Consider the following 7566-nt stretch of genomic DNA (forward strand, 5'->3'; position numbering starts at 1 on the left):
CGCCATGTAGTGCTTTGTTTTATATTTTGTTTGTTTTTGTCTTAGATGTTTTGTTTTTTTTTTCTTTCCTGGTGGAATTTTGTAATTTTTTTTTTTTCATTTGATTTATATATATATTTTGCATTAAAAGTTAAGTTTTAGCACTTTTTCAATTTCCCATAGTGGCCAGCATACAGTATAATGTCCCATAGTGACCCCTCCACACAGTATAATGTCCTATAGTGGCCTACATACAGTACAATGTCCCATAGTGGCCCCTCTATACAGTATATTGTCCTATAGCGATCCCTCTATGCAGTATAATGTCACACAGTGGCCCCTCCATGCAATATATTGTCCAATAGTGTCTTCTCCACACAGTATAATGCTCTATAGTGGCCAATGCTGTTTTCTTCATGAATTTTCAAAAAAAAAATCCCTGAAATTCTTGTGATTCGCCACCTATGAACTATTATACTGGGGTCTTGTCAGACACCAAAGTATAATGATTGGAGGGAGTGATCAAACATAATAAACAGTGTTATTCATGTCTCCTGGGTTCCGGACCCAGACTTTCCATGTCTTCTGTTCACAGAGATGTCTCTACATGATGTCAGACCTGGGAACGAGCCTCAGCGGTCACATCGGCGTCATTATGCAAAACGACAGCAGCGTAACCCAAGTGACATTACGTTATCCAGATCCAACTCACCTGCGTCTACACACTGCTTCACAATGTCGGGGAAGGCTCTCGACCAGAGAAAGGAAAAGCATGGAACAGGTAAGTATAAGTGATTTTTACATTTGTTTAAAGCTGTGGGTGTATAGGAGAGAGAAATAATACTATGGGAGCATCTGGAGAAGGACAATATAATGTGAGGGCATAGCATGTCAGGGTGATATACTCTGTGGGCTTACAAGTAAAAAATTAATGGGAATGGGCAGAGTCAAGCTGAGGCCCCACACATCGCAGAAACGCAGCGTTTTTTAGTTGCAGATTTTACTGCTTTTTTTGAGCCAAAGCCAGGAGTGGATTGAGTAGAAGATAGAAGTATAAGAACTTTCTATATATTTACCATTTCTTTTATAGACATTCTTGGTTTTGGCTCAAAAACACGAAGCAAAATCTGCAACAACAAAAAAGCTGCATTTCCGCAACGTGTCTGAACGTCTGAGCCTGAAATTGGGCCCATGAAAGTTGGGATATATGGTCTAATCATTCATATAAACAAAGCTCTTTAGGTCCTATATATAGCTTATAACTGGGTACAGTATGCATAGCCTATAGATTTTGAATGTGTACAGACCATCTATTTCCCCAATGTGGGACTATTAAAGGATTATTTTACCTTATCTTATCTTATTTTGTATACCTTACTGTGTCTCTTATAACATACATGTCTTCTGATTTTTTTTTTTTTAGCTTTATTCTGTTAATTTCCTTTACAATCCCTGTATTGCCTAGGTCATATAAGAAGAATTACTCATTTTATCCTTGTGGTCTTGTACCTTAAGATGTTATGTATTCCCTCAATGTATTTGCACCACAAAGAGTTAACCCAGAGCACTGCAGACTTTACCCCTCCCTTTTATCCCATCCCCCACCCCTAGGCTATTCCACTGAAGTATCGTGAGAACTGAGGGTCAGAGAGTCAATTCTCGCTCTATAAAAACCTCTCGCAGGCCTTGTTCTGTCTCATTGTGCGGCCTGTTGAGAGGAGGTAATGTTGTGTGTGGTTTCTTAGGCCTAGGCCTGTGTCAGCGTGGCTGGATTTTTCAAACTCTCTTTTAATCTGTTGCATTGTGTTTAGTACAAAGGCCTGCAGCACACAATGGTGCCTGCTAACACAAGTAGTGATTTATTGCTATTAACAGCTTCAGCAAGTCTGTGTATGTCACAATGGGGCCAACTCCCCCACATTACATTATTAAAGTATGGATGCGTGTCTGTCTTTCTGGTCTTAGATTTATTTTCTCTAGATTAGTGTCAGCTTTATTCTGTGCATTGCTCCTTTAAATCCTTGTGGTTTTGTACTTGTAGGAGTTTAGGTTCTATTCCTTGTGCTGTGTGGGGGGTAAATGGTATGTGTGACTGCAGCTCAACTGTGTAAGGGTGGGGGCTGTAATGAATATGCTATGTGTGGGGGAGGGGGGGGTATACTGTGCATGTGGAGGAGGAACCTGTAGAAGTTATGTGTACTTATGCATGTATTTAGACCATAAATGGTTAACCTGGTGCTCTGAGGACTGCAGCTTCATTAGTCTTAATTGGCACTAATTAGTTTTGCATTGTTATAAATCGGGCTTGAAGGACTGGGACAAGACTGAAATGTTGCATACCATTGACCTGGACATACAATGTTGCTGTTCTTGTGCACGCACATGTTTTTAGCTGTACATCTGTATTGACCATATAGTGCCTAGTCCCTGCACTCCTCCCCTCCGCCGCATTCTACCACTTATTGCGTTATGCGCTTGTCTCATGATTTTCCGCATACATGTGCTCAGCTGCCACAAAGACTGCGCACATGTAAACTTCCCTCCCCAGGATCACTGAAGTATCTCTATACGTCCATTTGGTGCGTAGATTGATTCAATTGTAATGTACACACTGACAGCACCTATTAGCTGGGACTGTATGATAACACTACTTATATTAGCACCTATACCAGTCTTGAATCCTTCCACTGGGCCCCACCTGGGTGTATCACCACTAATACCCCATAAGATGGATAAATAATGCTAGTATTGTTAGTGGATACATCCTATGACTGTTGCAGCCTTGCTAGGTATGGGCACAATCTTACATGAATGTGTCTCTAGAGCACAGCGAGGCAATATGGACTGGCAGGTTTTGCTTCCATCATGTAATGCAGATTGCAGTGATGACAATGAGACCTGGCACACTACTATTGGATGCTATAATTTTCACTGTGAGTCTGCTTACAAGTGAGTACCAGGTGATCATGTCTCGGAGGGGGGTGCAGAACTGTATGAGTGTCTAAGTGCAAGTTATTAGTTTTCTTGACGAGTGCAAGTATAAACTGATCTACATGTTACACTATTCTGATCCTCTAGGTGTCTATGCCAGAAGTCTGATGGCTGTAATATGCGTCATATGGAGGATAATGTACCATGATCTGGTAAGTAACTTGCTGCAGCAAATCTTGTAGAACATAACAATATTCTAACAGTAACTATATAAATCGTGATCCTTTTTGACCTGTCGTGTGATCACACATTGGATTCACAGTCCAGAGCTTACCCCCTTATGTGGACAAAATGTCTTGTCAGTATGTGAGCTACAAGATTACATCACCTATTTAAAGGTATTGGCACTTAATTCACAAGGTGGCTTTAGAGGAGACTTTAGAGCCTCAGCAGTTGAACCCCTAGCTGTCAGCCAGTTATCCACAACCATCTAAATCTCTCCTGCCCTCCATTTTAGGTCTGTGAGGGTCAAACAGCTGGGATCCCCATAAATCAGCTGTTTCATGACCTCACTGCTTGGTGGAACCTGTTAGTGTCACTCACTTGCCTTCAGTGTAGCCTTGATCTCAGGTACTTCAACTGTGTCCCATAGATTTCAGTGCAACAAAGCTGGAACTTCCTTTGTCATTAGATGTAAACACAGCCGAAGGCTCTAAGCACACTAGTGTGCTGTGTTTGTTTGTTTTTTTGTTTTGTTTTTTCAGACCCAATGAGGGGTGTAGGGATCTACCACAGGCAGGATAGACTTGTTCAACAGGATTCACTGAGGCTCAGTATTGAGTTAGATAGTGACTTCGTACATCGCCCCTTAGGGTAAGTGCTTTGAGATGACTGCCTCCTGTCTAGAGGGATCATTGGGAATGTAGCCTGCATTAGGGTCTGTTCAAGTAATGCAGTTAAAATGGCGTCCTGAAAAATCCTGTAGCTTAAAAGGGGTTATATGAGGACTATTCCATGTTGTATTATCCTCTTTACAGAACAGGAGGGGAGTTGGGGAGAACTTGGTCTCAGCTGACACTGCGTAGCGTAGAGAAGGGTCCGTCATCTTGCAGAATCTGAAACGGTTTAATGGCATCACCTTATTACTCTTATGGGCCTATTTGGGGAATAAGGAATTGGGGTGGCATATGTCAATGATCGATCAAATACAACAGACTTACAGATATCTGTATTCTTTAATAGCTTTTGCTACATAAAGTAGCACTCCAGGGGTTTTTGCTTAACAGCACTGCTTCATTGTGTCTGACCTGTTCCAAGGTACTGACCTGAAAGAAGTGCTGAGAATAAAACCTTCTTTTGCAACCCACAACTATTTGACTTGTAGTAGTTGTGTTACTGATGGGAAGGGACACTAAATATCTCTACTGCCAATTTTTACTAGAACACTTAAAAGGCTTAGCAATATTGTACAAAGAGATAGCTTATCCTTAAGGCGGGCCATCTATTTTAGATTGACAGGGGTCTGCGCTACTTAATAGCCAAAGTCTTAGTAGTGGTATCCCATTTGTGTATGGGAGAACACTGCAGGATCCATAACCGCTGATACTAAAGGGTTTGGCAAGTGAGTGACATTACTCCCAGCATGTAAATAAATGGTGATTCTGCAAGGGGTCCAAACAGCTGGACCCCAGCCTATCCAAGGATAAGACATCAGTTTGTATAAAGGTGGATATCCCTTTTTAAGACTTAAATGACTTACATTTTGCACCATTCTCTTCCAATAGATGTTCATCCCTAAGTCATGTGCTGACAGTGACATGCAGTTTCTGGTGGATCATGCCCCCTGATTTGGTAAGTTGGCACTCCATTTGTTCCAAACTATAGAAGAAAATGGCAGTCTTAAAGGGAATCTACCATCTCCTCAGGCATACTCTGGTACCTCCAGCATTATCCTGTGCTCTCAAATTCATAGCCATTCATTTAGCTTGCTGCAGTTTCTGTCCTGATCTGTTACAAGGACTGGAGTGAGTTGATAGTTGGGTCCCTCAAGCACTGTATGGTATCTGCACTCAATGGATTTTTCCCATTGATGTGTTCATTGAACAGTGCAACAATAAATCAGTAAGTGGCATCGTTGGTTTTCAGGCCTTTTGTGTTTGTGAACCTGGTATTAATGCTGAGACAATGTTTCATTGAGAATCCTGTGACGTGTGGTCCCTGCCATGTCTAGGATGGTAGCCATGAACAGTACACATGAAGTCCCCGATTCAGCAAATGTTTGTATGTAAGGTAGTTTTTTGTAACATTTTGTAATATACGCTTATAAATTCCTCAAGTTCTCTGATCGTCTTGCTTAATTCTTTTAATATCCAGTGGATAGAAATCTTGTGGTGATACAGGTGTACAGCTTGTTATGTGAATCACAGGATGTCTAGAAAACTGAGGAATTGATAAGTTATAGTATTGTGGGACAGCGCACTTAAAGGGACAGTTCACTCCCAAACTATGAAACACGCAGTTTGCTTTAACTTTTTGGAAGGTGAACCAGGCTTTCCAAATTTCATCAATCTTTGTGAAAGCTTCAGTCTGAGCTCTTATGCCATTTCTTTTCTTCTATAGGTGCCGTTATAACCCATGGAATGGCATAAGGTAACGTGCTTTGTATCCCTAGTTAGATATGGGGTAGAAGTGTCTGAAGAACAAGCGCATCTTAAGCCTGGGCTACACATTTGACTTAACCAATTCACTATAGCCATAGTACAAAACAATACACTGAGCTATTAATCAGTAGTTACCATTGACTGCTCCACATAAGGGGCCCATTCATGATCCAAAACTGGAAGCCAGTCTTATCAGTAATGTCGTTTCTGGGAGGCCTTTTTTTTTTTTTTTTTTTTCCCCAGAAATGTAGACAAAATTGAGGGGCAAGTTCTTTACAGCCCAACACTTCAGAAGTAACTTGCTGAATATACATTATATCAAGCCAGTATCAGACTGCCCAAATATTTCATTGTAGCCCAGGCCTATTAGTCTTGTTCCAGCGGAAGCTTCTTCTGACTGTTCTGATGATTCGTAATGTTCAACTGCTCTGACTTGGCTGATTGACATATGTTTTTCTGAACAGTTTTTTTTATTAACAAAAACTTAGTATTGATAAGGTAATAAAACTAAACTTGTTTTTTTTTTTTCTTTTGTCAGATTCTAAACACAACGAGATGGACTTGGAGGTAAAATGCTCTTAATATATGTAATATACTGTGCTGTTCAATCTATTGCATCTGATCTGACAACATGCAATTTATTAAAGTAAGCCAATCCATATGGTGTCTATTATTGCCCTGATCACCAATAATGCTGACTAATACTCAGTTGCCAACAAAATCTTAAGATATTTTGGCCAATCCTGGGAATGCCACAACTGCCCACCTTGGCTTTAGTTGCCAACTGTTTAATGTGACCCACCTCCAGAAACCAAGGGGCAAAATGAATCCCAAACATGATGCTGAGCTTCTGTACACTTGTATGCCCACCCAAGAGGACTACCTCTAGGTCAGCCTAAAAATCTATGTATAATATATCCAAAGTGACTATGAACTGAGGTCTATCCCGATGGGGTTTTGCAGTATACTCGTGTCGTTGGAAATGCCTCAGAGATAATACTTGCAGTTCGCTTTACCTGCTAAGCTTATATTAGTAGGTTATACACTGCATTACATGCTTGTTTTGTCTTGTATATTTTTCGTGCATACCTTCCTGGCTATATGCTTATATACGCTCTCCGTTTTTTCAGATAACCCTCCATTGGTGTTGTGTAGCTGTACAGTGCATGGAGTAACAGAACGCTGCAGTAAGTAACAGTAGAAATAAATAACTGTATAAAGGGAATAACTTCCTTCAGTTCTTTTGATGATATTAAAGTTCAACTGCTGTGTGACCAACGCATGAACAAAGCATGTAAATCTGACTAGAACTGACCTACGCTGCTTAGACCTTGAGGTCTAGGTAGAATTTTGCAACTCATTCAGTGAGTCTTTTGCTCACGTGTATTTCATGCTTTACAGGAGCACTTGCCAGAAGGACTGGAGTAGATGCATGACCGGGGTACTTGCATTTGAGGTGAGTTGGCTGTCAGTTCCTCCATGCACTGTATGGTATCTGCACTTGATGGCTTTTCCCATTATTGTGTTCATTAAGCAGTGCAACACTAAATCAGCAAGTGGCATCGTTGGTTTCCAGGCCTTCTGTGTTTGTGAACCTGGTTTTAATGCTGAGACAATGTTTCAATGTAAAATGTTCACTTCCAGAACTAACTTGTTGCTCTTCTTGCAGATGTCCCAAGTTTTCACATCATATCAGGTAAATATAAGATAAGTTACTGGCACATGTTGGAATACTTGATACTAAAATGCCTGTTGATGTTAATAATGAAACATTCCTACAAGCAACTGTGGTCATTACCAAAGCGGCTATAACTCTTGGTTTGTAGTCTGCTGTGGACATGACCATAAAGAAAATCTTCAGAAGGCTTCTATGAACTGCTGTGGTTACAGCACAATGCTTTCTGAAGGATAGAAATGCTACAGCTGGATTTTTGCTTTGCCATAAAGGAGTTTACCTCTGACTAATCATAATGTTTCTCTTCCCTCCCAGGAATAA

General features: G+C 40.7%; 5 non-coding genes across 5 annotated transcripts; all 5 read left to right on the forward strand.

Annotated features, from left to right (window-relative positions):
* The first annotated feature begins 2757 nt into the window (after nt 1-2757).
* LOC142211058 (small nucleolar RNA SNORA1) lies at nt 2758-2888 on the forward strand. The gene has a single exon (XR_012717153.1). It is a non-coding gene; the product is annotated as a small nucleolar RNA SNORA1 (small nucleolar RNA).
* Nucleotides 2889-4194: 1306 nt separating this feature from the next.
* Nucleotides 4195-4323, forward strand: LOC142211079 (small nucleolar RNA SNORA40). The gene has a single exon (XR_012717157.1). It is a non-coding gene; the product is annotated as a small nucleolar RNA SNORA40 (small nucleolar RNA).
* Nucleotides 4324-4958: 635 nt separating this feature from the next.
* Nucleotides 4959-5097, forward strand: LOC142211055 (small nucleolar RNA SNORA8). The gene has a single exon (XR_012717151.1). It is a non-coding gene; the product is annotated as a small nucleolar RNA SNORA8 (small nucleolar RNA).
* An 868-nt stretch (nt 5098-5965) lies between these two features.
* LOC142211054 (small nucleolar RNA Z40) lies at nt 5966-6036 on the forward strand. The gene has a single exon (XR_012717150.1). It is a non-coding gene; the product is annotated as a small nucleolar RNA Z40 (small nucleolar RNA).
* Nucleotides 6037-7050: 1014 nt separating this feature from the next.
* On the forward strand, nt 7051-7188 carry LOC142211056 (small nucleolar RNA SNORA8). The gene has a single exon (XR_012717152.1). It is a non-coding gene; the product is annotated as a small nucleolar RNA SNORA8 (small nucleolar RNA).
* The last annotated feature ends 378 nt before the right edge of the window (nt 7189-7566 follow it).

Source organism: Leptodactylus fuscus, chromosome 6 (genome assembly GCF_031893055.1).
Source record: "Leptodactylus fuscus isolate aLepFus1 chromosome 6, aLepFus1.hap2, whole genome shotgun sequence".
In the NCBI taxonomy this organism is placed as follows: Eukaryota; Metazoa; Chordata; class Amphibia; order Anura; family Leptodactylidae; genus Leptodactylus; species Leptodactylus fuscus.